General features: G+C 39.6%; 1 protein-coding gene across 9 annotated transcripts in view; it reads left to right on the forward strand.

Moving 5' to 3' along the window:
- Slc4a4 (solute carrier family 4 member 4) overlaps positions 1-17461 on the forward strand; it is a 329139-nt gene that overhangs the window by 121199 nt on the left and 190479 nt on the right. The gene's annotated exons all lie outside the window — the stretch shown is intronic.

Here is a 17461-nt window from a genome sequence, read left to right on the forward strand (position 1 = left end):
TGTACACATTGGTAACAAAGCCTTTAGGTTTTAAATTTTTTTTTATTTTAAAGAGATTAAGACAAAGAGGACAGAACAAAGCAGATCAGAGCAGAACAATGTAAGCAACACAGTATTTCACCACAAGACAACCCAATATTAACTACCACGATGTCTCTTTCTTTGAAATAGTTGAGCATAGCTTCATATACATAGTATCAAACATAACGAAATAGTATAAAACCATTCAAGAGAATGAAAGTATTACAGGGCATTCAGAACCAAATAACTGAAAACGAACAATCTTATCTCATTCTCCATAAAATTTCATTTTCCATAAAAAGTCTTATCTCATTTTCCATAAAAATTTGTTTATACTGTCACGCATATTAAAATTCAGTAAGATACACCATGATAGAACCAATGGAAACAGAAGAACAAAAGCATGGTAGGACAAAACAAGATGATATTAAATCAGCAATGGCTTTCATAATGTATTATTTTCTTCATAATAGCTGTTTATACCATTGTACATAATAAAGTCAAACAAAAAAGAATAAAACCATTCCAACTAATGAATGAAAACATTATAAGGCTTCAAAGCAATATAATGGGGAATCATGATAAAATCTTATGTACTTTTACCATTTCTTACACTAGGGAGATTATATAGTATTTGTACAGGTAAATTTGATTTATTTTGCTTGTGAGTATGGTCTCAAGTTGCATCAATTTATTTATAAATATCTCAATGTCATCATTCTTTATAGCTGAATAGTACTCCATTGCATAAAAATACCACAACTTTTTTTATCCATTCCTCAACTGATGGACATTGAGGTTGTTTCCAAGATCTGGCTATTACAAATTGTGCTGCTACAAACATAGGTGCAAATATATCACTGTGGTATGATGCTTTCAGTTCTTCTAGGAATATGCCTAGAAGTGGGACTTGCAATCCCAGCTATTATGAAATCCCCAGACTGACCTCCACAGTGGTTGCACCAGTCTACACTCCCACCAACAGTGCAGAAGAGTTCCTTTTTTCCCACATCCTCTCCAGCATTTGTTGTTGGTAGTTTTCTTGATCCTGGCCATTCTTTCAGAAGTGAGAAGGAATCTCAGTGTGGTTTTAATTTGCATTTCTCTAATGACTAATGATGATGAGCATTTTTTCGTGTGTTTATTTGCCTTTTGTATTTCTTCATCTGAGAACTGTGTATTCATTAGATGCCCATTTTTGGATTGGATCTTTGAATTTTGGGGTCTGATTTGTTTTAATTCTTTATATGTTTTAAACAGAAGTCCTTTGTCTGAGGGACAGTTCACTAAGATTTTTTCCCAGTTTGTGGGTTTTCTTTTCACTATACTGGAGATTTCTTTTGACATGCAGAAACTTTTTAATAACATGTGATCTCAGTTAGCTTTTTAGTTTTTTGACTTCATTGATAAATGGCACTGTGAGGTTTTCCTGTGGTGCTTCTGGGTGACGAAGGACAGTAATTCAGTCTTAAACTTCACCTTGTCGATCAAGAAACCAGCTGGGACTCAGACTGAGAAGATGCCTCTCTGCCCTTGAGAATGAGCTAAGTCATGAACTGCTTTATTTAGAGCCAGTTGGAGGTAGCATGCTGCTGGCAGTTCCAAACTATTTAAAAAACAAAAGTTATGGTTATTAATTTTTGAAGCCACAAAGGCATGAATCAACATTATAGCAGTGTCAGTGTCTCAGTAGGAACTGATTTCAACTGAACTGTGCAGGCAAAATAAACGTTTGCAGATTGTTTGGACAGACTGTCGTGCACTGAGCTTCAATTTATTCCCTGGCAACCTTACTTTTGAAACAGAGCTATGAACATTGCAGGCCTTAGCAAATAACTTATGTCTTCAGGCATTTGCAGTGCATATCTACAGTGTTTTCAGCAGGGATGGAACAGCCTGAGATGGGCCACTGAACATATTTCACCATGGTGGCATAGGCCGTTTTAAAACGAGTCAGTCACATGTGTTCTCTAGATGGAACTGTGAAATAGAAAGACACTTCTTCAGCTAATGAATTGAATTATGAAAAGCAGTTATTGACCCTTGACAATTTTTACCAGGTACTTTTTCTTAAATTTCTCAGATTGTGTGTGTGTGTGTGTGTGTGTGTGTGTGTATGTGTATATGTGTGTGTGCGTGTGTGTGCACATACATGTACACATACTGTTTAGTTTATTCTTAGTTTTGTAGCATATACCCATCACTGTAGATTAGGCACATGGAACCCTACGAGGTTAATTCATTCTTTGGGGTGAATATCTTTCTGTGTGTTTTGACAGTTGATTGATGATCAGTCTAAAGATTTTTTTTTCTGAAGCAATAACATCATAAAATAGCATAGTTTTCCAGAAAACTGTGTGTGTTATACGAACACACATGCATTCTGAGTCTTAAGTAGATCTGTAACCCCTAGAGTTAAAGCTGGCACATTTATAGGCCTAGTTATTTGAGCTCTGGAATGAATTTGGAAAGCTTCTAAAGCCATTTAAAACCAAAGGAAAGTAAATTAAAAGTAATGGAGCGATGGCTTGTTGAAAAGTAAAGGAATAGTGTTTGAAAAGTTTAAAACTCTTTGGAAGGAAATGGTAATGTATAATCTTTGGGTACTATAAAGAGAAAAAAACCCCATTTGGTCCTCAAGACTTTAACACATCTCCTTTTTAAAGAGTTCATAATGGCAGGGTATGTTTTTGACATATGGAATGTGGTCTTTTGAAGGATGCTTTTTGTTTATGAATAGACTAGAAACAGAAATACTCTGCACAAGAAGGGTATGGACTTTAATTATAAGATAAATCTACGAGCTGCACCCCAAGTATCTGGTAGATGTGGAGCAGTATAATGGGTGATGTATGTAAGCTCCTTCAATGTAACGGGTATATATACTGGTAATATGTAGTCTACAGGAGTATCGTGAAGGTTAAAGGAGTTCATAATAAAATTCGAACTTTATTCGTAATAAGTTCATGTTAAGTGGTATTTACCAGCAAATGTTCCTATTAAGTAATATTTCCCATCAACTTCCTTCATCAGTACAAATCACAGTTTAAAGTTATTCACACACACACAAAAGCAACTGTTTCTTCAGTAAGCCTGTGTTAGTAGCTGCCTTTTGAAGAGTGATCCTGCAAGTGATCTATGACAAAAGACTAAAACCTAGGACACTGGGAAAAGAAGCAAAGGTTTCAAAAGCAAGACTGCAAATAAGGTAGTGGGTCAACTTACTGCTCTCAAAGTCATTGATCGTTAAAAATGGTCATAGATTTAAGGTAGGGAAAAACTTACTACTGAAGTGAGCTAGATTTGGCATGTGAAAAGTGTGCTGCACTTTTTTACTCAGTTCATAAACAGATTAACCATTCGTGGTTAATCATTGTCTTTTTGAGACAGGGTCTCAGTGTGTAGGTCAGGCTGGCCTTGAGCTTACTTTGTAGCCCAGGCTGGTCTTGAACTTGCAACGATCCTCCTGCCTCAGCTTCCCAAGTGCTGGGATTACAGGCATGAGCTACCACGCCCGGCCTATAAATTTAATATTTAGAAGATGATTAGTAAATTTTAGGATTCTGTTTGTTAAATCACTTTATCTATATATGTTAATATATCTTAATTCCTTTTTAAAAATCATTTGTTCTTTCTCTCTCTCCCCCTCTCTTAATATCTCCCCCCCCCCCTTTTCTGTATATGCTATGTTTAGAGAGTTAATTTAGCTGAGAATTTAAGCACTTTTTTTTTTGGTGGTGCTAGGGACCGAACATAGGGCTCTGTTCATGCCAGGCAAATGCTTTACCACTGAACCACTTCCCCGCCTCACAAGTGACTTAAATTGCATTTTTGGTGTGTTTTAAAGTAGGATTAGATGAATATGACATCATAAGAGCTGGCATTGTCCAGTTTTTCTTTGAGTATACAAGTCTGAAGTTCAGAGTTTACTTAATAACTATAATTTATTTCTCTGCACACTAATAATAGAATCTGTAAAAATGCTTAAGCATTTGTTTTGAAATTTTAAGACTTTCTTAGCAACATGGTTAAGAGTTTATTTACATGTGCAATTTTAGCATAAAGTTTGTTCTATCTCAGGGAATCAAACTACTAATATCTCTCCTGAGAGGACATATCTTTAAGCATAACAGTCTGGGGTGTGTGTGTGTGTGTGTGTGTGTGTGAAGTGCAGCTCTGAGAAAACCAGTGTTGCTTAATATTTATTATCTCTTGGAGTGATAATTCCATATTTGTTTTTAAGTCAGATATTACTTGTAGAGGAAAGGTAGGTAATCATGGTAGGACTTGGTGATTCAACGTGTTATTACTGTGAAATCTCCAGATTCGTTTCAGTCACCCTTTGTTTCTGGCTTAGTTCTTTTCACTGTGTATTCTTTTTTATCTGTGAACCATCATGCACACTTGCCCCTTCTTTCTGTTTTTGGAAGAAGTCTCTATTCTCGCTCTATTTTCCCACAGCAACCCCGGGACCCAGAGTTTTTCCTCCACCCCTTGGTCTGATGCTGGGGTTGAACCAGGGCCTTGTGCGTGTGAGGCAAGGGCAGAGCTATATCCCAGCCCTGGTTCTAGGCATTTAATCATCTCAAACATCCAGTGCTTGCTTAGCAGGTTATATTCCTTCACCTCTTTAGATCACCTTGATAGTAATTTTTTTGTGATCATAAATGATAAATCCAACCAAAAATTTGCTCACTGTACAGCTCTTTTTAGTATCTTGTGTCTAAACACTGCTAGTTAGTGCTCACCACATCTTAGACTAAATAACCAGGTAAATAAAGAGTGAAGATGTTATTGAGGATTATTCCTCCCCACGAATGTCACAATCAGGACTGGGGATATAGCTCAGGGCACAAGTGCCTGCCTAGCAAGCACAAGATTGTGAGTCCAATCCCTGGTACGAAAAGAGAAAACGAGAAAAAAAAAGAATGTCACATTCAGTTTTGTTTTTAATCTTTGCATTGAGAATTCGTTGGTATTCTCACAGGAAAGATGAGATCTACAGTGCTACTACTATCTAACAGCACTGTCTTGGCGTTCTGAGTAGTTTTGATAAGCCAGAAGGGCAAAATTCAATCCCTCTATCCGCAGATGTGTTTTTAGTAATCTCGTCATTCTTCCAGTTATTTATGAAGCAGATGGGGAAGCTGAGTTTAGAGCAAGAGGGCCTTGGCTCCGGTAGAGTTGGTGCTGAGCACCACACTCTGATCTGCGAAGTCAGAGTCCTCCTATGGTGACTGTTGGCTTGAGGCTGTGCTTTCTCATCAGCTAAGCACCCCATGTTGGCCCTGAACTGGAGAGCAAGTGCATACCTCATTCTTCAGAACAGAAGCTCCCTGCCCAATGAGGAGCTTGGTCCTTCCAGCCCTGAGAACTGGCTGCTCCTGACGTGTGTTTCATCCTTGAGTATTCTGTTAGTATCTGTGGGTTTGGAGGTTCTTTCATGTCTATGCAAGTCCTTCCTAGAACGTATTTGGAGCAATTGCTCCATTCCCCCTCCTCCCACCCCTAAGGAGTAATCTTCTTTAGTTTGTTTTTGTATTAATCAACCATTTCAGGATTTACATTGTATATTGACCCTGACCTGCTGTCTTACTGTCTGGCCTGCATATCCACACTACCTCAATTTACTATAGCTTCTCACCTTTAATTTGGTGACTTGGCTTCTGTTTTTCTTTTTGGTTTCTTCAGATTTGCTGTTTTCTGGGGGAACCTGGAATCGAGCTTAGGACCTAGCACTTGCCAAGCAGGCGCCCTGCTGCTCAGCTGTATGCCTGGCCTGTAGATTTGCTGTTTCAGTTTGGTGTTTGTTTCTTTGCTTTTTCTTGTGCACTTTGGTTTGTTGTTCGTCAGACCCAGAGCAACTTCCTTTACCTTAGTGGGAGTTCCCCAACCCATTCTTTACACTTTTCCACAATTTTACAGTCCTATTCACAGATACCCCACCTTGCTGGTAACCCTCTTTTGCCCCTTCCACAAAAGAGAGGTGGTAGAGGTATTTGGGCAATTTTCAGGAGAATTCCTAAAATCTGTGTTTTATGAGGTTGCTGAAGCATTTTATGAAATGTAATTCTTGGAGACACATTTAAAATTACATGGTTCTTAGAAAGTGTCATAAATAGACAAATACATTTCTGAACTAGATTAAAACAGTACATAATGGATCTAAAAGAAGACTTGTCTAAAAATAAGGCAAAGGACTGTGGATTTTATGATTGACCTCGACTAACTGGAACTTCTGTAGCCAGTTAAGGAATAGTCATGCCTGCCACATTACCACAGCTTCAGGGTGATAAAATCCCTTCTCTGTAGGTTCATTTGGACAGGAAGCTGTTAATGAATCTCTTGGAAGTTACGCTCATTTTCCTCGCCCCTGATCGACTTACATTTTCTCCAGAGGGCTGGAAGTGATACATGAAGACTTTTAATATAAAGCATTAGGAAATGTTGCATAGAAAGATTATAGTGAAAATATATTGTTGAAGGGAGTGAATTCTTTATTTTCATTGATATTACTTTGGAATATACACATTGTGTATAGTATTCTTACAAGGTTATTAAGATCTTTTACCAACTTACCCACTCCAATCTATTTTCCATCTCTTTGGTGTAATTCAGTGATATAGATAATTTATAAAGAAGTTTATTCCTGTGGGAAATTTTACTTCTTCACTATAACTTTAGAAACTTTACTATAACTTTTAGAAACTTAGCTAGTTCCATTTTATTGTTGACTGGATTTAGCAAATTTATGATAACTAGGGAAACCCTCAGTAAAACAGTATCAAAATTTACTTGTTTAATTAATTTGACCCTTTTCATTCATATGCCATTTCTACTTTTTTTTTTTTTTTTTTGAATCAAGATCAGGACTTTGTGCTTTCTAGGCAAGCGCTGCGCTGCTGAGTTATAGCCCCAGCCCCCATATGCTATTTCTTAAGTAGCTGAACTTGGTTTCCTAGATTCTGCCTGCTGGAGGTCTTGCTGACATGCGTTGCTGGTTGGCATCCCGTGCAGTCTCTTGGCTAGATCAAACATGATTTCTTAGTCTATTTTGTGTTTCCGTAACAGATAATTGCCAACAGGAAATTTAGGATGAGCAAACACGTATCAGCCCCTGGTTCTGGAGGCTAGGAAGTCCAGTATGGAGGCACCAGCATTTGGTGCTGGATTCCTAGGGGTATCATAACATGGTAGAAGGCATTACATTCAGGAAGACAAAGGAAGTTGAAAGTGAGAAATAAGGAATGAGCCCACCCTTGAGAAAGAGCATTAGTCTATTTTTGTGAGCAGAACTCTTATAACTTAACAGCTCTTAAAATTCCACCTGCCAGCGCTATCACAAAGGCAGTTACATTCCAACATTCAATTCATAGCATACGGCACACAAAGCACTTAGACCAGCGGCCCAAGCAGTGGAGCTCTAGATGTTGAACGCGAAGTTTCAGTGGATCTGTTACATATTTTTTTTTCGTTGCTGAGAATGTAATTAAACCTCACAGAAGTTGAGGACTACTGCCACTAATTTTGAAATTGACTCAGAAGAGATGTAAGATAGTAAAGAAGAAGAGCTTACTGTAGAATTTTGTGGACATTTCTGTATTGCATTCAAAATTCTATTAAATCTTTCAAGCCTTGTGTCTGTGGATAATGTCACTTTTGTTCTTCATTATGAAAGAATAGTCACTCATGTAATGTTCCCTTGATGTTTCCATCCTCCATTTACCTCTTTAGAGGAAATTATATGTTCAGCTACGTTTCTGAATATTCCTGTCCAGGAAAAGAATTGAATTCTTTGGCAATGGGGGGATAAACTGAGAAGTCCTAAAGATCCTTTAGGGATTTGTGCCTTTATATTTTATGCATTTGAGAGTCTACAGAAAGGTGTCTCCTTTTGCACCCACACACAGACATCTAGCAACAGCATCAGATGGTGTGGGTGACACTAATATCAGAGGTATAATTTAGTGACTTTGTGTGGAAAATAGTTGCACGTGAGCAACTCTGTAGAGTTTATTTTGGGAATTTTGAATACATCCTAATGTTGATGAGAATTGAGCCTGACTTTAGAAACCTCAGGATATAAATTGTGCTGATAATTGCTCTGAGTTGAACCTGGAAGAAATGCTGATGTGCTCACTTTTATGCAGAGTGATTCATCTTCTAACCTTCTCCTGAGCAGAGAGAAGAGGTAAGGAGGCGAAAGTGAGCATGGGGGCGAGGACATGCACAAGGAGCTTGCAGATCTTTCCAGAGAGGGTTGCTGGGAGGTCATGCTTTTTTCTGCTTTGCTGACTGGGGGCTCCTGTTCTGTGTACAGGGGACACGGTATGAAGCCCATACTCCCACGCGGGGCCGTGGCGTAACTGCTTGGCATTTGTGCTGCACTCAGTACCCATGGTCAGTCCTACCTGGTACATGGCTTGGAACTGGCCGTTCGAGTCCCCAGATCGTTCCAACCCTGAGACCACAGCAAGGCAAACACTATAGGGTTTTGTCTGTGCTGGACATTTGTTGAAGAAAGATGATGGAGATTCTGTAGTTTCAAATTCTTAAGGGAAATGTCTGGCACTAATTTCATATGACTGTTTTCAATTTAGCAATTAAAAAACCTTAATTGGTTTGTTTTTCTTATAATGACATGAACGTTAATTCTGGAAAGTTTAGAATTTGTATGTAAACCAAATGAAGAAAATAAGAATCTTTGGTAATTTTACTATTTAGGGATGATACTTGTTAACATTTATGTATATCTTTCTGGTGTTTTTTATTTACATATTGTAGAATTCAATGAGTCTCTGGTTGTAAGTGCAAAATACCCAGTTAAAACTAGAATAAACACAGCTAGCAAAAAAAGACTTTGTTGATTCATTAAAGAAAGGATCTGGGTTTAGCTGGGTCTTCAGGGAAAGTAATTTGATTGTAATGAAATACTGGCAGAAGTTAAAAACCATAACCAGAAGTAGTGATTATTCAGATACATATAGCATTGAGTGCTTCATAATTTTTACAGGACAAATAAACCCTGTAGTTAAATGTGGGTGAATGAAGGTGGTTGTGAGAATTCCTCTTCCTTACTCATGGACTTACTTATCTTCTGGGAAATCTTTGGCGTGTGGCAGTATTGGGGACTTGACAGGATCTCCCAAATAAGTGTACGGCAAAGGTTTAAATTAATGAGACAAGTGGTTTGATTTTAGAGCTCTAGGAGGGTCAAAACTCTCCAGCAGAGTTTGAGACTCTGGAGGCTGAGACAGAGAGCTTCTCTGGATGGCCCATATTTACTAGGTTTTTAAACAAAGAGAGGGGATACTGAGGAAAGCACAGGAACTGAGCAGGACCTTGGGAGTCACTTCTAAGACTTCTCCAAGTAGTAAATTATGCCAGTCTAGGAGAACCACCTTATCTCCAGGATGACATTTATGATAGGAGTGAGACAGCAGTGAGATGCCTGTAGCTGCAGTCTCTATCTACTTAATTGGGGTTTGAGCCAGACGTCTTTAGCTGTGGCCTTCCTTACCTTATGCTTTGAGGCATCTCTGGCATTACAACCTACTACAGTTTCAGCCAGAACCAGTGATTTATAGTGGTTCACTTACTATGAATCAGCTCCCATCGCCAGGCAAGGGGCCTAGGCCTAGGACAGACTCACAGATAAACATAGAAAGCCAATTAGTTAATTTTAAATCCTGCTCAGAGCCACTTTGCAGTGGTGTCTGACATGACATGTCTCAAATGATATGCTGTGGACAATGGAGGAGATGGACAGAACCCTAAGCTGTGCGTGGTCCCAGCAGTCTGTGCTCGCTGTGTGCCCAGGTAGACTTTCTTGGCTTCGGCTTTTGTTTTTACTTCTGTGTTGCTTTGACACCCAGTCACAGCTTCCTTGGGGACACACCTGGCAGGGTGTCAGGGGTGCTGTGCTGGGTACTGGCACTGCTGTCTGTAGTGAGGGCCTTCTGCAGGTGGTTTCTTAGTGGTCATCCTGTTGGCCTGAAAAGGACATGTACATGTGACACACATCTGAGAGGATGTTGGATGTGGGCTTATCTTGGGGATGTGGTTTTGTGACACACAGCGGAAATGGGGGCCAGTAGAGATAGGTTACTACTACTTCTGTGAATCCTTTACTTTGTGGTGAATATTATACAAACTGGAAATACTACTATGGAAGGCGAAGTCCAAAAAGGAATGTTAAGAAGCTTAGTTTTATCAATAGTGAGCTTGGTTACTTAGTTTAATCACTGATGAGTTTATAGAGAGTTAAATGAGTTGATTTGGATTTTGCTTCTCTTTGAAGTAGAAATTCTTAAAATATTACAATGACATAACACTAAACTAATTAAAATTACTGTAATTAGAATAATTAACAAAACAGTCAATAGATCAAAAAGGCAGTGGCCCATGGTTATTTAACATGCTGGTCCCTGAAATTTAACTGATTGCTGGGCCTGGGACTGTTTGGAATGCCTTTGTGTCATGGAAAAGAGATGCATATTAATGCACCACGTACTCTATTTTCAACTTGTGTTGGCAGAAATTATGAAGGAGGAAGAATAGGTTAGGGAAGATAAAGGTTGGCATTATTTTGTTCTGAAAATTCTGAGTATTTTATTGGTATGACCTGAGTCCTGATAACATGAACCTTCGGGTGTGTAGCCCTAGGTAAATTACACTGTTCATACTTTAAAGGTGTGAGTTATGGTAGAGGTGGTTCCCACAAAGGTCAAAGGAAACTCGTTAAGCCTCCTCCGCTCCTGTGTGTGAGACCGTTCGATGGGGTCTGAAATCCAGGCTCTGAGTGCCGTTGATTTTCTATAGCTGGATAGTAATGTCATGGGAGGTTAAGAACCATTGGACAATGACAGCTTTTCTTGAGTGGGAGCATATTAATACACAGATAGCTGTATGTGTCTAAAATAATCAATTTTAATGAATACTATTTGGCTATAAGTTTCTTGGCTGATTTGAGAAAAAGAATTAGCCATCTAATTTCCCTCTCTAGAGCCTGCTCGCATGCAACTAGAAAGTAATTTTCTGGATTTTTTTGGGTTACAATAGGTTAAGGCATAGGTAAAAGGTTATTTAATGTAATTAGTTTGGTGAAATGTAATATATGGAAATTAGCCCTTCTCTAATTTATCAAATGGAATTATGAAAGTGTATATCAGTAACTTTTTGCTTCCAAGTGACAGAAAACTCAACTTAGATTTCTTTAAAAGACAATTGTCACGTATGGCTGAAGAGTGACTGACTTCAGGCATGGCTGAACCTAGGAATTTAAATGATGGAGCCAGGGATCTATCTCTGTGGTTCTGAGTTTTTCTTTACTTTATTCTCAGGCAGCCTTTTCTTCTGGAGTTGCAAAAATGCCATCTGTACTCCACAGCCTTTATCACCGTCTGTCTCTCAGCGTGGAGATTTATCTGGTCACAGTTTCAGCCAGTCTGACACGCTTTTACTCTGGGTGACTGAGATGAGCTGTGGGGCCCCCTTGAAAGTGAGTCGCTGTGGCCAGGAGCACTCGTGTTTGTCGCTCACACCTGGGTTCTGGGGCAGGGAGAGGGCCCACTTGGTGGATGCGCTCGTCAGTATAAAGATGGTTCTTCACAGGAAATAAGAAGACAGCTTCAAGCAGAAAGAGGAGAGGCTAGCCAGTGTGTGTCCTGCAGATGGCCGCCACGGTGGTCATCATTTGAACCCTTTGTAGGTTTCTCAAATTGTATTCACTTAGTTCTCATTTCTTACAAATGTAAAAATGAAGTTGGATGATTTTCTGTATAAAGTTAAGTGCATTTTTAGAGTGGCTGATAATTAGATGAATTGCAGAAGCTTTAATGACCATGATATGTACTTACAAGCATTGTTTCAGAATGAAGAGTGGGAATGAATATATAAAATGATAAAGGTATAAACCAATTGATGATAACCAGTTGATTGATAACTACATAGATTTTTTTTAATACTTTGGTTGAGAGCTGAGACCTCATCAGAGTATAGGCACTGCCCAAGAGAAAATGCAAAACCCAGAGTCCTCACTGAACTCACTGAAGGGCATTTCTGTGTGAACTCATCATGCTCCATGTGAATTGCTCCTCATGACCATTATTTCTACTAGAAATGTCTTTTTGGTTGCCTGCAGGGTGGCACAGTGGGGTGTTTCCTGACTGAAACTAAAAAGGCGTTCACACATTGCTTTTTGGTAGATAATGAAGCAAATGTTCTGTTAATTTACTTTAGGACTATTTCATATGTGAGTGTGATTTCTGTCTCTTCTGAGATCCACTGCATTTACTTTCTGTACTATTAGTATAACAATTTGTGTTTTTTTTTAATTAGTTTCTTTTATTAAAAATGAGAGCATGAGACCTCAGAAATGGGCTTGAAAAATGGCAAAGGCTGAGTGTAAGGTCATATTATTTACTTGAGGTATCTTGGGACTCTCGCATCCCCTTAAACTCCATTTCCCTGTCTGTGATACAGGATGGTATAAAGCAAGTGATATAAGTATTCAACGTAATGAATACTAAATTGTAGCAATTCAAAAATATTAATTACTGCATATTATATTTTTATTGATAGCATTTTTCCTATTGTTTGTTATCATCCTGTCCACAAATTCTTGAGATCAGGGACTTTACTGTCTAAATATTTTGTGATCTTTCAACCAACACTGCAGTGTATTTGTGTATGCTAAAAGCTAATAAGTAGCCCTTCATATCCACATGTTCTATTACCAGGGGTTTAACCAACTACAAGTGAAAATATTTGAAGACCTGTGATTGTTGCATCTTTACTAGACATGTGCAGACCTTTTCCATGTAATTATTTCCTAAACAATGTGGAATAACAACCTTCTATATTGTGTTTGGTGTTGAAGGTGCTCTAGAGGTGACAGTGTACACACGGGGTGGCATACAGTTTGTGTACTCTGTGCTAGTTTCCATGGACATATGCATCTGCAGGGGTTGGAATTGATGGGGAGCTGAATGAGACCCATCTCCCAGTGATATGAGGGGGCAAGTCTTGTGTTCATTCTGATCCCAAATAGCAGGTCTTAGATTTTCCATTTTGTTCTACTGTGCCATTTTCTAAGACACACTTAGAAAGACAGGGAAAAGAAGCAGAGAAGATGTTTCCTGAGGAACTGAGCCGGGATATATATTATTCATTCTTTCCTTTCTGCATTCTCTTCCTGAGTTTTTATATTCATCTCTTTTTGTGTAACTTTGTGGGCACCAGGAAGGGTTTATCTAAAAGGTGAACCAGATAGTTTACTTGTAGAGGTGTGAAAGACAAGGTAGAGAAACAAGGAAAGTCTGGAGCGGGGCGGTCGCTGTCCGAGCAGACTTCACGTGGCGGCCCTTGAGGTGGGGGAGGCTGCATCAGCAGAGGAAAAGCACTTACCTGAGGCGTTCACTCTTTCGTTTGAGGCTTACTCAACCTTGAATGCCCTTGTATTTTGCTCTTGTGTGACTAACGCCAAGATATATAAAGGGATAGGATAGATTGAGGACAGTTTTTGAAGCTTGAGATATTTTCTGTTTCAAAATTCTTAGTCTGAGATTTGTTTTGCAAATGGTATGCATTCATGTATTTGAAGATTTCCAAAGATTATTCACTCATATCTAATTAATTGAATCAATATTTAAAGTATTTTATTATGGACATTCTGTGTTGTTTTCTGAGGAGGACACAGAAAACACAGAGTCTGTGTTCCAGTTTGATGGTCTAGAAGTTACTTGTACAAAATTAGGTATATTGAGCATGTTTTCCGTGTGCCTGAACCGGTCATTCAGGCCCAGAGCCTCACTGTGGGCTGAATAAGGAACAGTCCCTTGGTTTTGCGGATAGTTAGGGTGGGATATTGGAAAGCATGCAGTTCAAGCCTGGGAAACTGAGTTACTTAGGAAAGAGTGAGAAAGAGATTGGATGACAGGCAGCTCAGCTCTTCTGGGGTCACCAAACAACCCTGGTTTCCTGTGGAGACAGGGTTGGACACACAGGTTGGGGTCAGTGTGACATGAAACAGACTTGAACGGAGGCTGGGTCGTGGTTGTCTTGTCTCTTGTATACCCCTGACAGAGGTGTGGCGCTGGGCGAGGAGCCTTGGCCTGGGCAGGGCAGGGCCAGAGTGAGAGGGATGTTCGTGAGTGAAGCTTGCAGCGGAGCTGGGGAGTGGGGACCACGGCATTCTGTGCATATTGCCCGGCTCTTGTCCTGGTGGGTCGGGGGCTCCTGCTGACGTGAGAGACCACCTGTCACCTGCAGGCGGATGCTGGGTGGAGAGGACCCCACTGTGCTGAGACTGCAGGAGGTCCTAAGCATTCTCACTGCAGAAGATGGAGGCAGGCCGGAGTCAAGCTCCGCCTTGACCCTGGGCTTGCCGACAGGATGCTCAGATGAATCTGTCGGCTCCCATCTTCCCGGTGATCCTTCTCACTTTTTCCTGCAGGCCTCTGTGGGATGCAGGTTGCTTGGGAGTACAGTCTGTTCCTGTGCGATGCACGTTAATTTTAGAGTGCTGCTCACGAAGTTTTACTGCTCGCCCTTGCTCTCTGCAGTCTGTTTCCATGAACGTGGCCCCGCATGGGAGCCACTCACCTCATTGAAGTAAAACAGACACAGCTTTTGGTGGTTGTCTTTCCTACCTTGTAAAATTTCAGTGTGCAGCAGCTCTCAAGGTCAGTCATATCTGTGCGAAGGCTTGCTTAGGACCTAAGTTGGAGGCAGGGAGTTTGAAACTCAGAGATGTTGATCGACATGTCTCAGGTCACACAGCTAGTAAGGAACAGAGTTGAGGACTGATGCAGGCAGCCTGGCTCCAGTCCTCTCAGTGTCTTGTGTCATCAGTTTATTTTTTTGTATGGTCACGGGTTCTGGGGAGCAGTGAATTCCTGACATGGATCACCCTGGGGACTCCCACTGTCTGCGTGTCTCCATGTTGACATGATGTTAGTGTCTGGAAGAGTATCTGCATGTGACTGCCCTGGTGTCTTTTAGTTCCTGAGAAAGATGGGGGAGTGGCTAGCCTGTGACATGCAAGTCTGGAATTTACTCCCCTAAAGATCACTGTACTGATGCTTATGAAAGATCAGGTGACCAGGAGGAGTGTGAGGCATAGCACCTGGAGACTGAGACCAGAGGTCACGCTCTGTCCCCACGTGCTCCGTTTCACAGACACTACTCCGAGGGGCTGTCTGAGAAATGCAATGGTGTCTTCCAGATAAATGCAGAGTGCCCGAGGGCTCCTTCGGCAGAGCTGAGTGGAGTACCACACTGCCAGTGCGCGAGAGTCTTTTAAATTGGAAAAACCATTGCTCTTCTGCGTTAGAGGTAGAAACCAACCTGTATCACAACTTTACAGATGTTTAGAAAGGTAGTTGTCTACCCAAGACTTCCCCTTCTGAAAGCCGTGGTTACTTTGGGTCTTTTATTTGAATGCTGTGAAAAGTTAATGAAATTGTGACCATTGCTTTCAGAACAAGTTTGATGAAGTGACCCAGCTGTCAGTAGTGTGGCCAGAAATGTCACTAACTGCTGATTTTGCTCAGCATGTCTTCATTTTCATGCCCTCTCTGATCCCCTGAAATAATTACATTTCCAGTTTCTTGATTGGAAAGGCCTTGCAGATGTTTTTATATAAAAGTCCTCAAATTGAATTTATTCTTTCCCCCAGAGATATTAAGAAATTTAAAAATTGTTTTCTAATTATAGACATAAAACATGATCACTGTGTCAGTATGTAGTTGATTATCTTTATGTTCACAAATATTTCTATGTGGTTAGCAAATATTTTTTCTTGGTTTATGTACTAATCTGTTGATTCATGTGGCTAATTAATTGTTAATGTTTATTTCCTTTCCTTGGATGAATAGAACAAGGGCTTTTATATCACATTGTTTTGCTTTGTCTTCTGAGTGTGAAGCAAAGCTTACTTTAGAACATAGACCATGCTCAGTGTCTGCTGAATGAATATGTGGACAAATGGTACATACTTTGAAATTATAACAAAGTAAATGGAGGAAAATACAAGCTGTAAAGATGAACTGTAGTTATTACCATTATTATTATTTTTTTGTTGTTTTGAAACAGGGTCTGACTATGCATTTCAGGCTGGTCTTAGGCTCACTTTGCAGCCCAGGCTGGTGTCAAACTTGCAAACGATTCTCCGGGAGGCCTCAGCCTCCCAAGTGCTGGGGATTACAGGAGTGCACCACCATGCCTGTCTTTTTTCTTTTTCCTAAAGATGAACTTTAGCTGAAGATTTAGCTCAATGGTGTAAGTGTCTGCCTGGCCAGCACAAGTTTGTGAGTTTGATTCTTGGTACAAAAAAAAAAGATGAACTTTATAACATGTAAAGTATACTTGTTAACTTAAATATGCCTTCATATCTAAATATGTGGGCAGTTACAGCAGTGTAAGACCATAAAAATGACTGTAAACTTAGAAAACCACACAAGATGACTCTCATAATCTGTGAGAAATATTTGATTGTACCATATTTTATTTAAATAATATTTGTACGTACTTTATGTAATATTTGTACCATACTTTATTTAAGTCATCCTCCTTTTGGCTATTTGGAAGTTTTCTATCTTGATTACAAACACTTGTTGCAATGATCCGACCACTGTACAGCAAAATGGTTGAGAACTGTTTGGAATGAATGAATCTTTAGTGCGAGAACTACAGGGTGTATTTTCATATATACCTTTTTCAATTTCCTTCAGAGGCATGTTCATACTGAAGCCCCCATCAGCACCCAGCATCATAAGATGCCACTGCGTGATTCCTGAACACTGAGAGTTACCACTCTGGTGCCACTTACATTTTTGTATTAATACATGTGTGTGGTACAGAGTGTTAACAGTCCTGGTGTGGCGTTGGCCCCTGTGCACACACATCCTGATTCCTGTTTCATTTTCTTTCCCTCCCCTTCTTTCCGCCTCTGTCTCTTTCATTGTTGCCATTTTAATAGGTAAAAATATATATTTTATTTTAAGAATTAATTTTTATTTTGGTTAGCTTAAATATTTTTCACGAGTTTATTTATCGTAAATACATTTTGATATGCAGAATTATATTATACTCTGTGATACATTCATCTATATGTGCCATTCTTGGTTTTACCCAGAGATTATGAAAATATTTATGGGTCTTAGTTTTGTAAAGTGACTGTCAATTTAATTTTCAAGTGCATTTTTCTCTTTGTATGTCTCTATCTCTCCCCTTCTTCAAGAAAGAAAATAACTCAAAACCTGAGCTAAATTCTGGTTAATTTTTCATTACATGATTTTCAGGGGATGGGGTCAAATGGCGCTGGTAGGGCATTCAATTATGTGATTACGTGTGTTGGAAAGGTTTTTTTCCCCTCAGGTGTACAATATTTTACTTGGGCTTGTTTTCCAAGTGCGCTGAAGTGTGACTAAATGCTTTT

Source organism: Cavia porcellus, unplaced genomic scaffold (genome assembly GCF_034190915.1).
Source record: "Cavia porcellus strain 051 isolate PalLab524CR breed Dunkin Hartley unplaced genomic scaffold, mCavPor4.1 scaffold_30, whole genome shotgun sequence".
Lineage (NCBI taxonomy): Eukaryota > Metazoa > Chordata > Mammalia > Rodentia > Caviidae > Cavia > Cavia porcellus.